Source organism: Lycorma delicatula, chromosome 8 (assembly GCF_047948215.1).
Source record: "Lycorma delicatula isolate Av1 chromosome 8, ASM4794821v1, whole genome shotgun sequence".
Lineage (NCBI taxonomy): Eukaryota > Metazoa > Arthropoda > Insecta > Hemiptera > Fulgoridae > Lycorma > Lycorma delicatula.
In genome coordinates this window covers 82,370,332-82,392,624 of record NC_134462.1, presented here as the reverse complement: position 1 = coordinate 82,392,624, position 22,293 = coordinate 82,370,332, and the positions used below count along the sequence as shown (strand labels likewise).

The window sequence follows — 22,293 nt, the reverse complement described above, 5'->3', positions numbered from 1 at the left end:
TCGATTTAAGTTTACAAATACTCAAAGAAAGGATACATATGTTTATTTTTTCATTTTAAAGGGTTATCTTTTTGCAATTAAATCGATTTATTTAAGTTAAAAACTAAAATCAAACTAAAAAAAAAGATTTTTTTTTAATAACATTACTTTTAATAACATTATACCGGATGGGTCATTTTAAACCAACTTTCGCGGTTATCAGATACTTTTAAAGTAACAGATATTTAATTAAAAATAAAATGGTTATATTTACAAAAAAAAAGTGTTTCTGAATTAGAAAAAGCCTAATGTGGACACCACATGACTTCTTTGTACGCCTATTAAATTACATATACACATTTTTTTTTTCTTAAATTGAAAGTACATAAAATTTTATTCCAGTAATAACTTCTGATAATTTTTCATAGTTATTTTTTATTGTTATTATTAAATTATTATTTAGCGTTAAGATATTTTTACAATAAGAGGTTATTAATTATTAATAAATCAATATATTTAAATTTAAAAAAAGTTAAAAATTAGAAATGAAGTCTGATTCGAACCGATGTGTCTCCCCTTATAAGATCCAAATGATTCTATAATTAAAATTTAATTTGGCTATAACTCTGGAACCAATGAAAATAAGTACCACTTATATCGTTGAAAAGCTGTCAAAGAAGGCTTATTACTGCAGTTAAGGAAATACCCAAAATCCACATTTTTGGAGATTTTGGTTATTTTTTGACACTTTTGGTTCAGTCGATTGCAATTAAAAGAGGAGGTGCATATGTTCCAATAGTCCGAAATCCAAAAAAATTCAACATCCTATGACTAATCGTTTTTGGTTATGCGAGATAAATACGTACATACGTACGTACAGACGTCGCGCCGAAACTAGTTAAAATGGATTCAGGGATGATCAAAATGGATATTTTCGTTAAAATTTGATAACCAAAATTTTTCGCGATCACAATACTTCCTTTACTTCGTACAAGGAAGTAAAAATGTGAAGTCATTAAATGTTAATAAAAAGTATTAATTGTTACAATCACGTCAAGATAGACTATTTAGCGACTATTATGGATTTATGTTCATGAGACAAGGCGCTGAATAATTATTTTACTGTAAAAATTATTCTATATCAACGGTAACAGGGAAAAAAAAAATTTAAATATTATATTTTATATACAAAAATCTATAAAATAATTACTAATCATTTTTTTTACTCAGATTAGCAATACGAACTTGACAGTTATTTTTTAATAATGACCATTCCTAAGTTATTAGAAAAAAATCAAAAACGACCAAATTGAGTAAAGAAATATTAGTTATTAGGCATTACTGTAGAATGATTAATTATTATCTAATTTATCCGCGCAGATTTTTAATGATTTACTTTCATAAATCATTTTAAAAAAAGCTGTGCGTTTTACACTGTTTTGTTCACTTACTCAAACATAGGATTTTAGATTTTAAGTCACCTTTAAATACTTGAAGAAATATACTGAAATACTTAAAATACTAAATTAAAGATTTCAGTAAGGAGTAGAATTGCATAACAGAACAAAATTTGGAATAAATTAAAATTAAAAACACCTCTATGAAGAGAGTTACTAGGCATAAAACTCATATGCAAAGATATTTCGTCTAGTATATATACAAGAGTATATATCCTTGCAACCATGAACCGACAACGTTCTTAAACGTAACACCAACTGAGTGTTTGGCGTTGTTGGTTGTACCGGCTGTCCAGCGAAAAGTCTCCTTGAACAACTTTTATCACAATATTATTTCATTATGCCTATAACTTAATATTAATCTAATTAAAGGATTAAGTTTTCTCAGTAACTTTGATTACTTTTTCTAATGAAAAAGTACGTAGCTTAATATGATGGAACTGAAACACGATGAATTTTATTGATGACACGTAATTTTTTAATAAATCGATTCGTGATTGTTTTTTGTGTACATATATGCGAGCTTGAATCAGAGCGTACGTGTGATATAACTTTTAAAGTATCCAACCTTCTTAAAATCTTTGTTAACACGAGAAAAAAGCAGAATGTTTTTACTTTACTAATCGTCACCAGCTTTTATCAAAATATTAATCATAAGGTAATATATATATATATATATATATAGGTTAGAAAAAGTAAATAAAGTACAATTAAAGAAATAAAATACAAATAAATCTTTTTTTCTTTAAATAATCTTTTAATAATTCATTCATATACTAAAATTCATTTTCTGAATTCATCATGATTTTTTTTTTTAATTTATTTAATTTTTTATTTTAAGAATAGTCAAATATATTTATTTAATAATAATAATAATGAACAATAAATAAACAATATTTTTTTTAAATTTATTTTAACACAAAATATAGAAGTTATAATAATAATCATAATAATAATAATAATAATAAAACTATTTACATAAAAAAAGTGATTAAACGACAAATATATTTATATATTATACGGATATGAGAAGATATTTAATAGTGTTTTATAAATTCATTTATTTATATAAATACGATTACCTAAAAATGTAAAACGTTTAATTGTGTAATGTAATGTTATGTAAATGCAGCGGTACAATCCAATGTTATTTCATGTATTATATATAATTTATCTTCATTATAATATTCCTGTTAATATGTATAATTATTAAATTATTATAATTAAAAATTTATAAACCTGAAAAATTTTAGTTTTACAAAAGTTACACTATTGAAATACCAAAAAATGTGCTGACATATTTGGGTATAATTTACCGTTAAATCTTATTAAAAAAAAATTATAATTATTTAAAAAATTAATATATTTCATTATAAAAAATTATTTTGCGTTCTAATATAACGATTTTTTTTTAATTATCATTATCATTATTATTATTATAATACAATTATAAGAAATCTAAATATTTACAAAAATTATAATACTATAATAAGTATAATCAAATAATAATAATAATAATAATAATAATTTAAAAAATATTTAAAAAACTTATACAGTCCATTTACCCATTTACAAAAGTTGCACATTGCCCTTAAAATTAACAAATAATTTATTTAAAACAAAAATATATTTATATATTGGCCTCTATATTTTGCTATTTATTATATAATATATACAATTATATAATTTAAATGAAAAGTATTATAATAATTCGAAAAAAAATTAGATCTTTACACATTAACGGAAATTCATTACTAAAAAACTTGTACGTTTACAAAAAAAAAAATAATAAACTAGAAAAAGGAGAGGCATTTTTTAAATATATTCATTTCATGTCTAAAAGTGGCTGATTTTAGTAGCGGTAGAGTCAAGATAACTGGAGGTAAACGTGTTTACCGATGTCGATTTAGAAAAAGAGAGAGATTTCAGTGTTATAACAACATCCCTCTCCAAAATTTCTGAAGTTTCATACTGAAGAAGTGGATAAAGTCAAAATTAGCACTTTTAATAAGTGGATATTCAGTAGAGTTATCAATAAATAAAAATTTGTTTTGCAAATTATTTAACTCTGTAACGAATGTCATTAAAATGAAAATCAATGACTGATTTTTCATTTCTTTTGATTCAATCAACGCGTATTTTAAAACCAAACTTAGTCAGTATTTAGAATTTATCCTGGACTATATAGGTAAAACATCGATAAGTTGTGATAAAGCGAAAACTTTCAGATGATAAATAACAACAAAGCACAAGACAGCACGTTATTTGTAGTTAGTAGAATTTTAATGATAGGAACTTATCAAGAACGAATATTTCTCAAAAATCCTCTGTGATATTAAATGCTTTTACCACCGTCAGTCAGCCAATAAAATGTAAATAAATGTTAAAAAACAATTCAGTAACGTGTACAATAATTATGGAACAGATTATACATTTTATTTTAAGGAAATGTAAATAGATATCCGTTAATATGTAAGTACCTAAAATTATTATGATATTTTATTAAACATAAATATAATTTAAGTTATATGGAAATCCATTTTTCTTTATAATTTCATTTTTTAATCAAAAAATTTACTTTTTTAAAAAAAAACTAACATTTTTGTTTGGATTTGTTTGAAAAATAATTATAAGAAATTAAAATTATATATTATGTAAAATATTGTTTAATATTAAAAATTCATCAGATTATTTCAGTAAATGATTCATTTTTTTGTAGGAAAGTTGTCTAAATTTATCCGCAGCTATTTTTATATACAAATGTCTATATGGTGTATTATATATATATATATATATATATATATATATATAGAGAGAGAGAGAGAGAGAGAGAGAAGAAAGACCCATTTATATGGGTCTTTCTTTTCTCAAAAACTGAAACTTAAAATGAAAAAAAAAACATTATAAACAATGAACAGTTTTCTCGTATAAATTTTGTACGTCGACCTGAACTATTGCAATTATAAAACTTTAAAAAAGTATAAATAAAAATTAGAATGAAAAGAATAATATAGAACAATTAAAATCTAAGATTAGAAAAAGGTTATGAAAAAAAAAGTAAAGAAGACATTAATTATGTAACTTTATTCTCTTTTCTTTTTTTTTTTTTTTTTTGCTAACGTAAATTCAAAGAAACAAAGTTTTACAGTTAAGCAGAAAAGAATCTTTATCTCCCGTAATAATTTTGGGAATATTCTAAAAATTATCAGTTACTGGAATATTATAAAGGACTGCCAAACAACTTGTTGAGAGTTTCAGCAAAAATCGCTTGGAAAATGTAATTTTTTTTCAAAATCAAATAATTTGGGCAAGGACAACCATATAATTTATATCAACATTGAGAATTTATATTAAAAAAAAAAAAACATTTTACGTAAAAAAAACGGAGTTTTCTTTCTCTTTTTACTTACTGGAAACTTAGGTGTTAATAAAAATTTAAAGAAAAATAACTTAATACGTAGAGAAGTATTTTTAACACAAGTAAGCGAGCCGACAAACAGCTGCCTGTTTAATCGAATTTTCATTTATCCAAAGAGTGATTTTGTTTTTCTCTCACTTTTAATGCTTTCATATAAATCTCTGATTTATCAGAACTTGCTTTTATAAGATGTTATTAAATTATTATGCTTACCATTTCAGTCACTAACATAAAATGTAAAATTATTTAACAATAATATAAATTGAAAACTTTTATACTAATAGCTGAAATGTTATACACATTTCTTCTTAATTTAAAATTATTCTTTAACTTAAATCTTATCTAAGTTCTGATGAAGTATATAATTTTTGTAAATATTCTCTTTTACTGTCCATAATAAAAAACAAAAGTAGTAAATAAGGTTTAGTTTATCTTCTATTGATACGATTACATTTGTTAACTGTATGTAATTTTTTTTTAGTGTAAAGCTTTTTAAATATTCATAATTTGTTTGAAAATAAGTGAAAGATTATTCTATTATTTTTCTGAGAAAAAATAAAAACAAATAACAACCCATATAAAGTAAAAAAGTAACCTTGTAGGATCTCTATTATACATTTATAATTTTCCATAATTGAAACTTTGTGTTAGTCATGCACGAATTATTTATCGCTTCATAATATTATAAACAATTCTAATTGTACTTATTATAAAAATTATATAAATCTTATTTACTTTTAAATTTCTTCAGGATGTGAAATTTTCACATAACCACTTGACATTGATCATTGTAAACCATGCTTTCCAAGGTAGTGAGTGATCTTTTTTATTGATCAAACACTACCCAGGGGTAATTTTTTTCATATCTGAAAATGATTTCAAAATAAAAGTAAAAAATGTCATAATAATTTTACATATAACTCACTTAAATGTGCGAGTGAATTTATTTATTTTTAATGTATGTCTGTGTGTATAAAAAAAAGTGTAAAAAAAATGTGTATAAAAGTGTAAAAGTAAATGTATGAAATATTTTAGTAAGTATATTAGATAAAAGATAAAACCTTATAGGATATTTCAATTTATTTTACGTATGATTCTGCTGCTGTTATAAATAGCTACGTAAGACAGACTTTCCAATATTAATTTCATTCAGTAACATTATACAATGTTACAGCGAAAATTACTTATTTTTTTAGTTTGTTAAATTTAAAAATCTACATTTTAATATAAAAAACATTTATAAGACTCCCATAATTAAAAAAAATATATAAATTTATAATTTTAATAACTAATAGTTTCAAAAAAAATAGTTTTTATAGCGGGTAATGTATGGAACACATACACTAAGGCAACTTATTTAGATAAGCTTTGCCTATTTGTGAAATTATAGAAATATTTTTTTTCATTTTTATATGATTTCCAATCACACTTCGACTGCAGTTTAAAAATTATAAACGTTATTCACTACATATTAGTGAACATAATAGTAAATTATAAAATCAAATAAGACCTACATTTCGGATATTTTAAAAAATGCTACCGTAATTGGGTAAGATTTAGAAGAATGGGGGTAATTGTTGCCAAGAGACATTCGCCGTCAGCTTACAGTATTGGCTTGTGATACGCATCTCTGTAGCAACTATTCTTCTAATGTTTTCGCTCTTCAAAATATCTCCAATCATATTCCAAATATTTTTTTTCCTAATATTTGTTTAAATGATATATATATATATATATATTTAAGATTTGTTATATTCCTTGAAAATTAATTTAACCAGTTTCTTAACTAAACTTGAACTAATAAAAAATACTGTAATAATAATTAATTATACTTTATTTTCCAACAAATAAAAAAAAATTATTAACAAAAAATAATAATATTACTAATAATAATAATAATAATAATAGTAATTTTTTTATACAACACAATAATTATATATACTTAAGTGTACATTATCATAAGTTACAATTTCTCACTCTTTGTCAGTTGCGTTTAATGTGAAAACAATTTTTTCAAGAATTAGATTACTTTTTTTTAGCTATGAGTTAATAGTTCTTTTTATTAGAAAATTGTAGATGAAAATTAAATATTTTTTTAAGATTTCATAATTCTTGAAATAATTTTTTTATTAGGGAAAAAATTACAGTAGGCTATACATAATTACAGCGTCATTGTTTTTTTATACATATATAATTTTATTATATGAGGAAGATTAGCATTTTTGTGGTATTAAGAAGCAGTAGTAAAAGACAATATAATTCATAATTATTATAATACAATTAAAAAAAAAAAAAAACAAACAATAAAACAATAATATATATTATATTTACAATTAATTATTCAAATATCTAAAACATATATTTATATAATTATGTACTTAGTACGTATATGTATATATATAATATATAAAGAAAAATAGAATGGGAAATAAACCCATGAATTTATTTTCTTACTTTATTTATGATTTATTAATAATACTTAAAATATCCGTGTATTTATTTTAATAAATTTATTTAATTTAAAAAGTCTGGTTTTATAAAACATTTATATATTTATTTATCTATAAATATAAATAAGATTTATAATTAATTAAGTTTTAAGGGTGGGTTTTATAATACAAAGGGGGGAAAATTATAGGTTCGGTCGTATACAGGAATATCTCCCAACTTCTTTTTTTTTTAAATAACAAATAATTAATAAAATAATAATTAGATAATACATAACACACAGAACTTTTCATTTATTTTTTATTCATGTCCAATAAATATGTCGTCCTGTCTGTTTAATGTAAGTATCATAATGTTTATTAATTTATAACATATAACATGATTGCACTATTTTTTTTTCGAATTGATTGATATATATTTTTTCAAATTAGTTTTGCACATCAGTTCACACTATTTTCGTTTTAATTTATCAGTAGTAGACCCTCGTGTCGTTTGATTCTTCTTTCAACGGCCAATAATCCTAGAAAAAATAACAATTAAAAGTATAGATTAATAAAAGAAATTGATTTTTTTTAATGAAAAAAATAAATAAAATCTAAATTGAAAATATATATAGTATAACCTGTTTAATAAACAAATTATTTGAATAGTATAAGGTTGTACAGTATTTCTCTGGTGTAGGCGGGTCTTAGAACAAGGCTACGTGGTGGGAGAAAATGTATGTATGGGAACGAACGTAACAAGCCTGGAAGGGAACAGTTATAACGCCCTTTCCACAACAATTTCTCCTGCTAATTATTAAACCCTCCTATTACACATTGCATACTAAAGAAGTTCCATATAAACATGAAAATCTTAAGGAAAATTTTATTTCCTCCAGAAAATCATATAGAATTTAACATATCCTTAACATACAACATATCCATGTAGGGCTTATTTGTAAACCAGAATTTAACATCAACTTATTTCTTCACTTTAATAACTTAGGTGTATATCCCAAAGTAAAATCGTGACCAATTTCAATAAAGGAAGACTTCCATCAGTTCTATTAAATTTTACTAAAAGTATTTTTTGTTCTTCAGTTAAAGATCAGTAGATTAGAGTCTACTGGGAAGCTTATAGAAGATAAGGGAAGTATTCTCAAAATTATCCTTGATTATTCCACCATCATTATTTTTCCTTGTGTTTTACATTAGGAATAATTATGGGCTCAACTTTACCTAATTATTATTTGCCTATTATTAATAATTTAAGTAACACCTAATGCCTAAGAGATACTTCAGTAGGATTAAAAAATTAAGAGTCCTCAAATCGGTTGCCACATAGCTATTCCACCAGATCGCATAAAAAATCCATTTGTTTTACAGGTCTCAATATTCTCAGGATAGATGTAGCAAAGTCCAGTCTACTTCCATAAACCCAGAATTGAGAAAGAAGAGACGACAAGAAAAATGTCTAGATTTATAAAAAGGACTTAACTATAAAAGGAAGCAGGAACAAAGAATAACCTTCTTAGAGGATAGTTCAAAGCTCCCTCTAGGAAGCGGGACCCCACAGCCTTTTAGGACTCTGCATCATTTCTTCCAAGAATGAGAGTAGCAAATTATCGATCGTAGTTTTGCATTGCAAATCTTAAATATTCAATAAAAGTTGTTCTTTCTTTAAAAGTTATAGACCTCTATTTATGTATAAAATTTCTAAAAAATAAACACTTTTGCGAAATTGTGTAACCTTCAGAATGATCGAAATCAACAGAATAAATCGTTTTTCCATTCACATCGCTAGAAAATTTTCTTTATAAGTTAGAAGACAAATGAAAAGCTGTGTGAAAAACATAAGTAAGATTTAAAGAAGACTACTTGAATATAGAAAGTAGAATAAGCAGCAGTATTTAGTGTGGCGTTTCTTAACCTAATTTTTTTATATTTAAAATATTTTAAATGAAACAGTTTTCGTAAAAAAAAGGTCCAGTTTCATGAAAGACTAATATTAAAAAAAATAACAAAAACAAACATATTTGCATAATTATCCTTTAAACGCTTTCGTCTCATAATAAATAATTATATTGAAGTGGCTGGTAAAAAAATTAGTAGCTAATCTTTCCTAGCTAAAGAGTGATAAAAATATACAAACTGGTACAAGTTTAATATTAGTTCATATCAGTTGGTTTAATATCAGTTACTCAGCTCAATCTTTAAAGCAACATTATTTATAGAATTTTAATTGGCTTAAACACTAAAACTCTAACCAGGCTAATAATCTAGGCTATAATATAATATAGTGTAGGCTATATAACTTGTATACTGTTGCATCATGAAAAAGAACGCTGCTGCCCACAGATTTTTGACCAAAATAAATATTTACCAGATTTCTCAAAGACGCTTGGATTATCAAAAAAAAATCACTCATTCATTTGCATTTTATTTGCAAGTAGTAATTTTTTTTTGACATTAGACAACTTTCTATCCCTGTAGTCTGATATTATAATTTTTAAGAAGGTATAACTTGATTCATTTTACTATTTTTTTTTTTTACCATTTCTACGAAAAATAACTAGAAAGTCATTAAATCATCATAAGAATTGTCTGTTTGCTGTACTTTTAAACATGACTGAACAATTTTTTCAGTCTTAAGCAAAAATTTAAAAACGAAAAGAAAAAGAAAAATAACAGTTCTCGATAAAATTATACATTTAAAACACAAACTTTGTAAATAATTCTTTATATTCAATATTACGACTAGTTATGTAAATTGATACTATATAAAAAGCTCAGAGGTCAGATTCAAAATAGTAAATGTGGTCCATTAAATGAGCAAGATAGATGTTGGTTAGAGGTGCTAGCTCCGATGCTGACACTCGTGTACGTTCATGTATGTAGTATGTGTATGTATGTGTGTATGTGTGTAGACACTGACAAATGGGTTGAGATTGGAATCGGTCGTCCAGTCAGAGAAAAGCTAGTGGGGCCAGTTGTTCAGCAACTCTCAACTAAACTTAACTCCAAACCACTCCCCGGTTGGACGTTTACATCCAAATCAATGGCACTATAGTACTTGAATTCACCTCAATGAAACAACCTGTCACATATCCCCCGACCCACCTCCCTTTTATCTACGCTTGTTTAAATCTCCTTTACCTCCTTTTCCTTCCTGCCTTTACCCCCTTAAAAACCACTTAAAAATTCTATCAGCTTTTTTGTTACTTCTTGTTTTATTCTATCTAGCCTAACGTTTATCTTTCCAAAATTAAAATTAACAATCGATAAATTTAGTCATGTTATTTGAGAGGGTGACAAAATGAAAATATAACAAAATTTTTAATTTTTCATTAAATTTGCTTTATCATGACAAATATCTTAAAGTTTCCGAGCTGCGTAGCGATGTGAGGGGGCATCTTCATCTCACCCGAAGATTCTGAGTTCGAATATCGTTAACCCTGAACATTTATCACGGACCGTTTCTCAAATAGTTCTGTAAGAAAGAACTGACTGAAATTGATAATTTGTATATAAAATAAAAGAAGTGCGAAAAATATATTACAATTTAATTGAAAAAAATGATATTTTATTTTTTTTTTTTTTAGACATACTGATTTAATTCTTCACAAGTGATAATAAAGCAATAGGAAAAATATAATGAATATACAATAAAAGGTATGTAAAGATGATTGAAAACTAAATAACACTATCCAAAAATTAAACTCTTGTAAATTTTAAAATTTAGAATTTAAAACAATGAATTAGCTAAGAATTTCGTATCTAAAATACTATATTAAAAGTTTATTAATTTTCTAAAATAGGTATTTTTAGTTCTAAACTCATTTTTAATACGGTTAAACTGTGTCGGAAAGTAAATAGATAGATTAAACATTCGACTTTGGTAGATCATTAGAGAATGGCCTAGATGTACCGATTAAATTTTTTAAAAGTATAGACTGATTCCATGACTTAATCTTCAAGCCATCTTTTTTTGTTGGTTTCTAATTAACTAAACATTTATGTTTAGTAAATCTAGACTGTTTTATTTAGCTAAGCTATCGGTTCAAAAATTAAAAATTAAGCATTTAACTTTTCTTGTCTCCCCCCCCAAAAAAAAAAAACTTTTACCAGATATCCAGAAGATTTTCGAACTACTGTCATCGGTGTAATTTAATTGTAATGGTTTTAATTATTTTTGTATATTATTTAAGGGCTCAGCTATACACTGGCTCAACTATACAGAGCATTTCATAATGTTCTTCGGAGTTTCGAAAATTCATTAACAAAAAAACTATTTCACTCATAAGAATAAAACAAGTACTGTACGAAAGAGTACTTCAATTAGTTTTTTCCACATATACTAAGCAGTTAGTAAACTACTTCTCGCTAGGCGTCGATAGTAGAGAAAATGTGTGTTACAATTTCACTTGTCAAAGTCAGTAATTTCGGTACTACGTGCGTTTCGGTTGAAATTTCATAAAGAGCCACCAAGTGACAATTCAATTCGTGCACGGTATAAACAATTCAGTGAAACTGGTTGCTTGTGCAAGCGAAAATCAACCGGTCGTCAATCAATCTCAGAAGTCAATGTCGAACGTGTGCGTGCAAGTTTCATTCGCAGCCCGTCAAAATCGACTGGGGCTACAGACAGAGAATTATGAATTCCGAAAGCAAAAGTGTGGAGAGTTCTCCGTAAACGTTTATTATGTAAACTGTACCATCTTCAATTAATCCAACGTCTTTCTGATGGTGATAAAACACGTAGACTTGATTTTTGTTTACAGTTACAGGAAAAGATGTTGTTAGATGAAGGTTTTCTAAACAAGATAATTTTCAGCGATACTTTCCATATTAGGGGAAAAGTAAACCGTCATAACGTGCGAGTTTGGGGAACTTAAAACCCACACGCTTATGTGGAACACATTCGGGATTCTCCGAAAGTAAACGTTTTTTGTGCGATCTCTCGTGAGGCAGTATATGGGCCGTTCTTTTTTATGGAAACGACAGTAACCGTTCTTTTTTATGGAAACGATTGTAACATACTGGATATGTTACAATTTCGGTTTATGCCTCGGCTATTCAAGGACTTCATTTTCCAGCAAGGTGGTTGTCCTGCCCGTTTTCATAACGAGGTTCGACAGTACCTTAACACAACATTACCTCGGCGCTGGATAGGACGTGCGTCTGAAGAAGACCAACACATTATGTTGGCCACCAAGATCACCAGACCTCACGCCATGTGATTTCTTTCTCTGGGGTTACGTGAAAGATAAGGTGTTTATCCCACCAATGCCGCACGATATCGCTGAGCTAAAGGATCGCATAATCAATGCAATCAACTCTATCACTCAATCGAAAATGACATGTTAAAACGAAAGTCTAGCTCTTGCCAAAGAGCTAGACTTTCGTGTTGACGTGTGCGTGTCACCAGAGAACCATATATTGAACATTTATAGATTTTAACAAAAACTGTTTGAGTCCCTGCACCACCTCGTACAACTTTCATTTAGGTTAGTGAAATACTTTTTTTGTACTGAATTTTTGTAACTCCTAAGAATTATTATTATTATTTGTAACTAAGTATTATTCTCTAGTATTTTATTGGTTCCGTAATAAATATCTATCAGCCACTCCCTGAAATACATACCATCTTCCGATATATGTCTTAATAAATTCCTTATTTGTAATATCCAGACTCTTAATTGTCCCACCTTACCTTCGATTATTTTATATTTCACTGATTTTAATACAAAATATATCGAAAGATTTAGAGTTTAAAGTACAGTATGCAGTCTGCTAGATTCCTATTTGTGTGAATTTAAGTTAAGTCAGTACAGCAAAGTAGATTTTTTTTAAAAGAAAATCTTTAAAAAAATCGGGCGGTTGTATGTTTTGACCACTTCAAACAATAGTTAGTTTCTTTTTGTTTTTTTCTTTTATAAACTTTGCTTTCGTAAATTCCAACCATATTTAACTGTAAAAAATCTGATGTGGACAACACGTGACTTCTTTGTATTAAATTACATTTACACATTTCTTAAAAATAAAAAGTACGTAAAATTTTATTTCATTAAAAACTTCTGTTATTTTTCTTCTTTTTTTTGTTGTTATTATAGAATTATTATTTATTGTAAAACTCTTTTTACAATGAACGGTTAATTATTATTAATAAATCAATATATTTAAATTATAATAAAAGTTAAAAAAAAAGGATGAAGTCTGATTCGAACCGATGTGCCTTCCCTAAGATCCAAATATGTTATTAATTAAGCGTTTATTTATATGATTTCTATCTATTTAATTATAATGGTTTTAATTTCTTTGTATATTATTTAAGGTGGTGGCTGGCTCAACTATATTATTCTATGGTGTTTTATTGGTTCCGTACTAAATATCTATTAGCCACTCCCAATGAAAATAAGTACCACTTTTGAGATATCGTTGAAAAACTCTCAATGAGAGCTTATTAGAGCAGTTAAGAAAAAGTCCAAAGTCCAGAAATTTGGATTTTGGGCTCTTTTGGACACTTTTGGTTTAGTCGATTGCAATTAAAAAGGGAGGTGCATGACTAGATGTTACAACAGACCTAAATCCAAAATTTCAAAATCCTACGGCTAATCGTTTTTCAGTTATGCTTGATATATACGTACATACGTCATACGCTTGTATGTACAGACGTCAAGCTGAAACTAGTCAAAATGGATTCAGGGATGGTCAAAATGGATATTTCCGTTGAAATCAAAATTTTTCGCGATCATAATACTTCATTTACTTTGTACAAGTAAGTAAAAACAAATTTTCTTTAAAGTGAGTCTTATAAAAAGTTTTTTTTTCTTGGAACTTTTTTTAAGCATAATTTTTTCGTTCTTGAATCTCGAAAATAAAATTGTACTATATGTTCAAAATTTTAATGAAACCTATTTTTATAAACATGTTATTTATTTATTTAATTTTTAAAAAGAATTAACTGAAAAATCGTTTTTAGCCTTTGAAAAAAGCCTTCTCCAGACATTAATATTTTTAGGTATGACGCATATTGTATTATAATCAGAATACAACAATAGATTTAATCTGTAATTTTCGACTGGCATTGAACGAAATAAAGTACAATTGTTGTTTGATATGGCAAATAAAAATATAAATTATCTATGAACAAATAAATGACTAAGAAGAATTCTGAATAAATGTATCTTTTTTATATAATATCTACGTTTAGAAAGGAACATAAATATTCCTTTTATAATATATTATTTTTTTTTTAGTTTACATTATAATAAACTCTAAAGCCTGTTATATAGTTGTACAACACTTATCAGTCACGTTTACTTTATACAGTTGTTAAGTCCTGCGGCAATGTTGTTAATTGAACTCTAAAAACCAACGTATACTGAATATAATGAATAGCGATTTTCATATTGAATTAAATGTACCCTTTTAATTAAATATGAAATTAGGTATTACAACATCAAAGAATAGATATCAAAACAGCTCTTTGATTGTGATGATGGAACCACTTAGCCGATATAACCAGTAGGCATGACTTAGTGTTTATTATAATCAGAAATGATAAATTTTATTTTACAATTTATTTATTTAGTTTTTTTTTTTATTTTGTCTTAAAAACTCTTAAAAAATAACAACTATAAAAATGTTATTAAATACTTAATAGAATATTTTAAACAAGATATTTAATTGCTAAATTATTCTAACTTTAATTAAAATTTCAAATATTTAATTATAACCAGTGAAAATAATGTAATTTTATTATTTGTATTATTAATAATAATATTATTATTTTCGACGCTCCTTGATCGTTTATCTGACCTATAACTATTCATCATTATTTATCTGTTTCTTTCTGTCGCTAACCCTCTACTTCTATCCTGATCCCTCTCTCTTAGATACATTCACAATCTTGTCTTTTATAACATCAAACCAGTTTCTCTCTTTTAAACTTGTTAAACCAGACCTCTCTCTAAGTCAAATTTAATAAGTATTAGGTAGGTAACGACGTAAGTAATGAGGAAAATTGCCTTATTACGTTACTTGATAAAAATTTATTGGATTTAAGGAATTTTAAATACATTGATATTTTTGCTTAACAATTTAAATACACATTTATTATTTATTAACAGGTAATTAATTAAATAACTTGTCGCTTTTATGTCATCATTAGTGTCGACTTATTTATTTGTTGTAGCCAATGTTTTGTTTTCCTGTAATTATTATTATTAAGGTTTTTTGTATAATTTAAGATTAATTAATTTGTTTATTTATGATTTACATTAAAAATAAATAAATTAAAACAAAATTGATGAATGTTTTATATTGCTTAATGATCAAATTTATCGTTTAAAGCAAAAGTTCTTCATGTACAGGAGTTTAGAGTTAAGGTTAATGGTATCTAATTTCAAAACCAATTATAGAAGGAGATAATATAGCAAGACCATACACAAACACGTTTATAGTATTTTACTGTATTAGGATATCTACATTTAAACGATAATTCCCAAGTAGGACTTTTTGTAGAGCAGCAAAAGTCTTAGGGATTAGGTTCCTTGGACTGGTCTATAGTTAGACCCGCTCACAAAAATTCTGTGAAGACGTAATGATTTTAAAGTATTCTTATGCTATTAGCACAAAATTAGTGGGGTTTTTTAATAAGAAAACTCCCATAGAAAATCATAGGAATGAAAAAATCAAGCGTATGGGAAATGGAAATGATCTACCCATCTGGGTATCACCACAAAACGAGATTAACAAACGCAACTGAAGGAGTATTTCAGAGGTCTATTCAGTCACATAGCATCCATCTCGCCCGCAATATTTTAAGAAATTACTCGTGTATCATCACATAACTGATGAATGATTTTATGTAAAGCAACTGAAATATATGGAATGATGTAATTGTAATGAAACAAATTGTTTTCTTCCAGAAACATAATTCGCAATTGAGTGAAGCTCAAGTTTCCTTAAGGAAAATCTAAATAATTCGAAATATTTATTGGCATAAGGAAGTATTCAAATGAAAACTGTCTATTTAGATTTTCACTTGACAATTAAGAGTCGTCTCTATTATCTGATATCAATGAAAAATAAGGAACCATGGCTGATGAGTTACCTATGTAATAATCTATTTGACTCTAGTTTGAACCCGTAATATACGGACTACAACCTATCATTAATTAATTGGCTGATCTGGAGAAACTGGGAAGGTACTTCCGGAGATGGCGCATCCAACCAAATGCTTTTAAAACAGAGGTGTCATGCTTCCATCTGAGTAACAAGTTGCTAATAAGAAGCTTAAAATTCTACTCGAGAATACATGGCTCTTTCACAATAAGACACCAAAATACCTAAGCGTGACACTTGATAGAACGCTTTCATTTAAGGAGCACCTGATAAAAACTGCAGAGAAATTGAAAGCGAGAAACAACATTATACATAAGCTCTGTAGAACAACGTACGTGGAGAGCATCGGCTTTCACTTTGCGCACATCGACACTGAACCTGATCTTCTCGGCTGCTGAATATTGTGCGCCAGTGTGGCTCAACAGCCCTATGAATGCTCTTGTAAGAGAGTAGAAGAAGATTATGGACAATCGAAACCTACCAATACATGAGGACATTGAGGATGCCAATCGTCGCCTTTGATCTAGAAAGCCACCTATTAAAACAGCAATTGCTGCCATAGAGGACGGATTTAACCTAACTGACGCCTGGCGTCAAGAATGGACCACAAAGCAGAATAATCAAATCCCATGTATTACTCAAAAGCTGCCGGGTTTTGACTTGCCACATCAGACATGGTCAACGCTAAACAGAATACAAAGCCAGCATGGTAGGTGCGCCTATTTCCTGTATAAATGGGGTAAAACATCGACGCCCCTTTGTGAGTGTGGTGAAAATCAAACTGTTAAATACATCACAGAAGTTTGCCCTAGGACAGCTTATGAAGGGAATCTTGAAGATTTCCTGATGGCGACTCCAGAATCAGTAGCATATATTAATTTTTTAAAACTTTGTTTTTAGTTTTTTACTGTAATTGGTGTTGTGTTTTGGTGCCAAACGCTAAATAAAATAAATAAATTTAAATTTCTTAAAAGATAAATTAGCTGAATTTATAATGCAGGCAGTTTTAACATGCCTTACTCAGGAAAGTTAAAACTTCGTTTAATATTACCATCATCAGTACATATCATCCTTATATATATATAAGGATGATATATATGGATATCCATAAAGACGTATTATCCTAAAAGGTGAAATATTTTATGCTAGAATTGCATATGCTCTGTAATCTAAAAATAAAGTAAACTGAAAAATTGTCAAAAATTCCATAAAATTTTTCTTTATTAACATTCAAACAAATTTTTATTACGTTTATTTTAATCTTTTTTTGTAGATAATAAAAAAAAAAAGTTAAAAAAGCATACATTTTCAAGCTTTAAAGCATAAGCTGTAAACTAGTAGTAAGCTGTTGTAAAGCATAAACTCTTTTTAAAATAAATATCGTAAGGAATTCAAATATGAGTAAATAAAATATTCGGTTTCTTAGGTTAATCAACTGCTACTAAAGGGTTTTTCATTTTCAGCGCAAAACGTAAAATTGCAATAAAACAAATATTATGCGTAATATCAATCAGATTTTTTTTTTTTTTTTATGCTTATAATATTACATTACGTTTGAAAAAGAATATCATTCATATGGCCTTCATACCGTTGCTTGACACAATTCTATCAACAAAACTTTGAGAGATTCTTTCACATAAATCAGCTTGAATTCCACTAATAATGCGTCTCATCAATCGTTCGTAGATGGGTTTATTGCTATAGACTTATAAATAAACATAAGCATAGAGAAAAAAAGTCTTAAGGTAATCAAATCCCACCATCTTGGTGGCCCGTTAGCATATTTCGTGAAATTATCAAATCACCAAATTTTGACCCAATAACTAAATTGTTCAACAGTGTGTGGCGTGTGTCACCATCCTGTTGAAACTACCTCTCAATGCTAAAACAAAAAAATCACAAACCATAGCTCCATACCATACAACATTTACTGTAACAGCATATCCTTCCTCATTTTCGAAAAAAATAGCCAAATGATGCCACCAGTAAACACAATAAACAGTGATGTTTTCGGTTGTAAGGATCGCTGATGAATCATTTGTGGATTGAATCACCCTAAATAGGAGAATTTTTATTGTTTACAAGACTATGAAGCCATGAAAAAATTATTTTTTAAATGAAAATTTGGATCCACTTGGAGCTGCTCTAGAGTCCAACCAGCAAACCGTCTACGCGAAGAATAGTCCCGTGGCTTTAATTCTTGAGTTAGTTAAATTTTATATGTGTACAGACCAAGATATTGATAAAAATTTTCCATGTTGTTGTTGTTGAAGAAAGGTCCAATTCTTGTGAATGATATCGATAAATTTCGACATTCACCAATACTTGCACTTTCAGCATCAATATTCTCTTGAATCCTTTCATTTCTTTTGTGAATTGATGTTTCAACATCAATTAAAGAAAATTCTTTTTGGAATTTTTCAATTAAATGATGATTTTGTTTCGCCGATTATGCACAAAATTAATATATCGAAGTACACGAATTGATTCCATATTTTGATAATAAAATTTTATCATTTGTAAACGTTGTTGCGGTGTTGAGCGTTCCCTGATGATTTGTTATAAACTTTTAAAAACAAATGACGTTGGAAAAATTTTTTAAAAAATCAACGACACCACCACAATCTGTCAATTTCTGCGTCTAATTTGAAAAACCCTTAATAAAAGTAAATATTATATATTTAAAAATTATTTATTACTTAGGTATTTCAATGAACGAATTTAAGGTGTTTAATTAAGTCTGTAAAATACAGTACAATTTTTAAAGCTTTCTGGTATTTTTTTGTAGTAAACCATCTCTTGTTTTACATCCTCCATAAAATAAATCTAAAGATACCTTACATGAAATTCAATTCTAAAATATAATCTTGACGTATCTCACAGCTCTGTTTATATCCATTATAAGATATATATTTGAATAGGATACAACCGGAAAAATTATTTTCTTTTATTTGTCTGCGGAAAATTATGAATTATTTTCAATATATTTCACTTAATAACAACCTTAATAATATATTTATTAAAAAATAGTTTCCTCTGTTTACAATTGATCAAATCGATCAATGATTTTTTTGGGAATTATAAAAACAAATCTAATTTCAAAATTTTACGGAACGATCTTTTTTCAATTTTAATATAATCGCTGCTTAGTTTTGATGATTCGGAAATTTTTTATGGTTAAAAGGCTGTCGGAAAATTTTAAATATTAATATAAGAAGGCAAAAAGAAAGAATTAAAAAAAAATCAGCAATTGCATGGCAGTACGCAGAATGTTATTTCATTATATAAAATATAATTTCATAAAACAAGTTCGATGCTATTTTTGAAGAAATTATAAGTTTCTCTATCTCATTATTACTTGTAATTCCAAAATAAATTAACTTTAATTCGTTTAAATTTCGTAAAAATTATCAATCACTATCAGTATATGCATTAAAAAATGTTGTGGTATTAAGTATATTTATTGCTAAAACAATTATTTTTAAAATATATAAACATTTAAATTTATAGTCTACGGCTAAATAACCACGTGAATTAATAAGTTATCAAACTCTTCTACACAGTGGGATGAATACCGCCTAGCTTGCTCGGCGATTACCAGACTGCTCAGCATGGAGAACATCATCACCACGTTGCGAAGCCCCAAGAGCTTTGAAACCATTGCAGGGTTCGTGACGAGGGTTCTTCAGGAGAAAGATCGGGAGGCTCGGGGATGAGGGACAGCTCTCTGCGGAGCTGCCGTTTGCACGTGCTTGCACGAGTGGGTGGTAGCGATGATTCACGGGGACTCTCGCACCTCCGAGCGAAAAAGACCGAGTCCGGGCGAGGATACCCACTTGGGGTGTCCCCGTTAGAGGCATTGACATAAAGACCGAGTCCCGGCTCCCGGAGTGGGAACCCAGGGACGGCATAGCCGGGCCTGGTAGATTCTACTTTGGGGGCTTCAGGCGGGCGCAAAGTGAGATCCGACAGGCGGGCCGAGATGTGGAGGCCCGTTAGAGTAAAGGACACTCCCCTGGGCTGTGTTGTACTTAACTGCAGGATACGGCCCGAGGGAGAGGAAGAAAAAAACTTCTACACAGTAGTGAAGACGTTAGAAGACTAAAATTCTAGGTGTTGGACTTCGATGACTTTATGTGATTTAAGGTGGAACTGCATCGACTAAGTGTTACCCATCATATCATTATTTTACTTCGTTCACATTTAGTTATTATTATTTCGTTATTAATTTTAGTTTTATTCTCATTTTTTTTTCTCTAAACGTTTCATTGTTTCTCTTGTTTATAAATGCTTAGATTGTTTTATGTTGAGTCATTAGTGGAACTGTTCTCTGACTTAACTTTACGTGTGTACTTACACTGAATGTTCTGTATATGAATATTAGTATGTAATTTTTGAGAAGCTTCAATGGAAGCCTCACTATATATAATGGTTTGTGATCATATTTATTCATGATTTCTTTAATACTGTAATCGGTTGAAAATTTTATTCTGAGATAAAAAATATATACATATATATATATATATAAATATTTGAAACAAAGTATTCCGTAGTTATTAAAAAAGTGAAAATTAATCAGTTAGATCAACTTATAATGATTAAAATACATCTAAATCATCATAGAAATTAAAAAAAGTGCTTCTCTTCAATTGTGTGTTATTTGTGTGTATTTTGAGGTTAAAAAGTGGTTATTTTTCCTAATTTTTTTTTTTATTCTAATGTTATTTTTTACATTTATCTTGCTAATTAAATGCATGTTTGAACATTTTTAAAAGAAAATAGATCTGTAAAATGATCGTTTGGCTCTTTATAACTAAAGACTCAAGGTTAATAGCAAAAAGAAATACTTAATTTTATAGACATCATAATTTCCCAGCAAAAGGTTTTACATGACGATTTTTAATGCGATGAAATTCAACGAAACAAAAAATATATAGCCATATAAAACGAAATCTGTCTGCCTTTTAGTTTTTCTAAGTGGGAAATTTTTTATTTCGGTTTTTTAAAACAAAAATATTGCTAAATTAATTTTTTATTCCTCATAATATAATTAAATAAGAATATTTTTACAAAATCAATATTTTTAGATAATTATAAAAGAATTTATTTACTTGGTATACACCAATACGTTAGGAAGCATCTATTGGTCATTTATATAGAAAATACAGGATACGTATTTCGTAGATGCTGTCAAATTCATAGGTCTTCTAGTTAGCGTGAAGTGCTATGTATCTGTTCGTTGTTTTGTTTTATATGTATATTTAATTGTGGTGCCACTTGTGGTGAGATGTGCTGATGGACCAGTTTTAAAGCAGCTGAGAATAATTCTCACTGTCAAGAGTAATGGAGGTCTGTCTCATATTAATGAGGTAGTTTTGTTAGTATTAACACCTGGGCGGGCGATCCTCTCTCTCGCTTAGGAAGTTCAAAAAAAGAAAGAGAAAATATAAATAAATAAAAATCCCACCTAAATATAAAAACTTAAAATAAAAAACAAATGTTGACTAAATACTTATCGCAAAAATTTATCGATTCTCTTGGGTCATAAACTTATTTCTTTTTGTTTTATATATTTTGTAATCAACTGCATCCTTAAAAGTGCTTAACACACACACACACACAAAACACACAAAAGATTCATTTTACTTAAAATAGTTTTTATGTATTAAAATAATTTGATAAAGCAGATAGATGAGCATAACTCTCGTTAAAAAATATAATATAAAACTATTGCGCAGAACTACGCAAGAAGACTGACTCGTTATTTTATTTTGTTTCCTTTTGAAAAATTATCAACTCATTATAATCTAAAACTTTACAAAATAACCTTTAATCCATAAAAAGGCAGAATAAAAAATAAAAATAAAAAAAAATAAATATT

The 22,293-nt window shown here is 27.6% G+C and overlaps 1 protein-coding gene across 2 annotated transcripts in view; it reads right to left on the bottom strand.

Moving 5' to 3' along the window:
* Positions 1-7,347: 7,347 nt before the first annotated feature.
* Positions 7,348-22,293, bottom strand: part of LOC142329258 (homeobox protein araucan-like) — a 496,188-nt gene continuing 481,242 nt past the window's right edge. For both annotated transcript variants that reach the window (XM_075373678.1, XM_075373679.1), the window contains one exon: positions 7,348-7,822. The gene's annotated coding sequence lies outside the window, so the exon portion shown is untranslated. The remainder of the gene's footprint in view (positions 7,823-22,293) is intronic.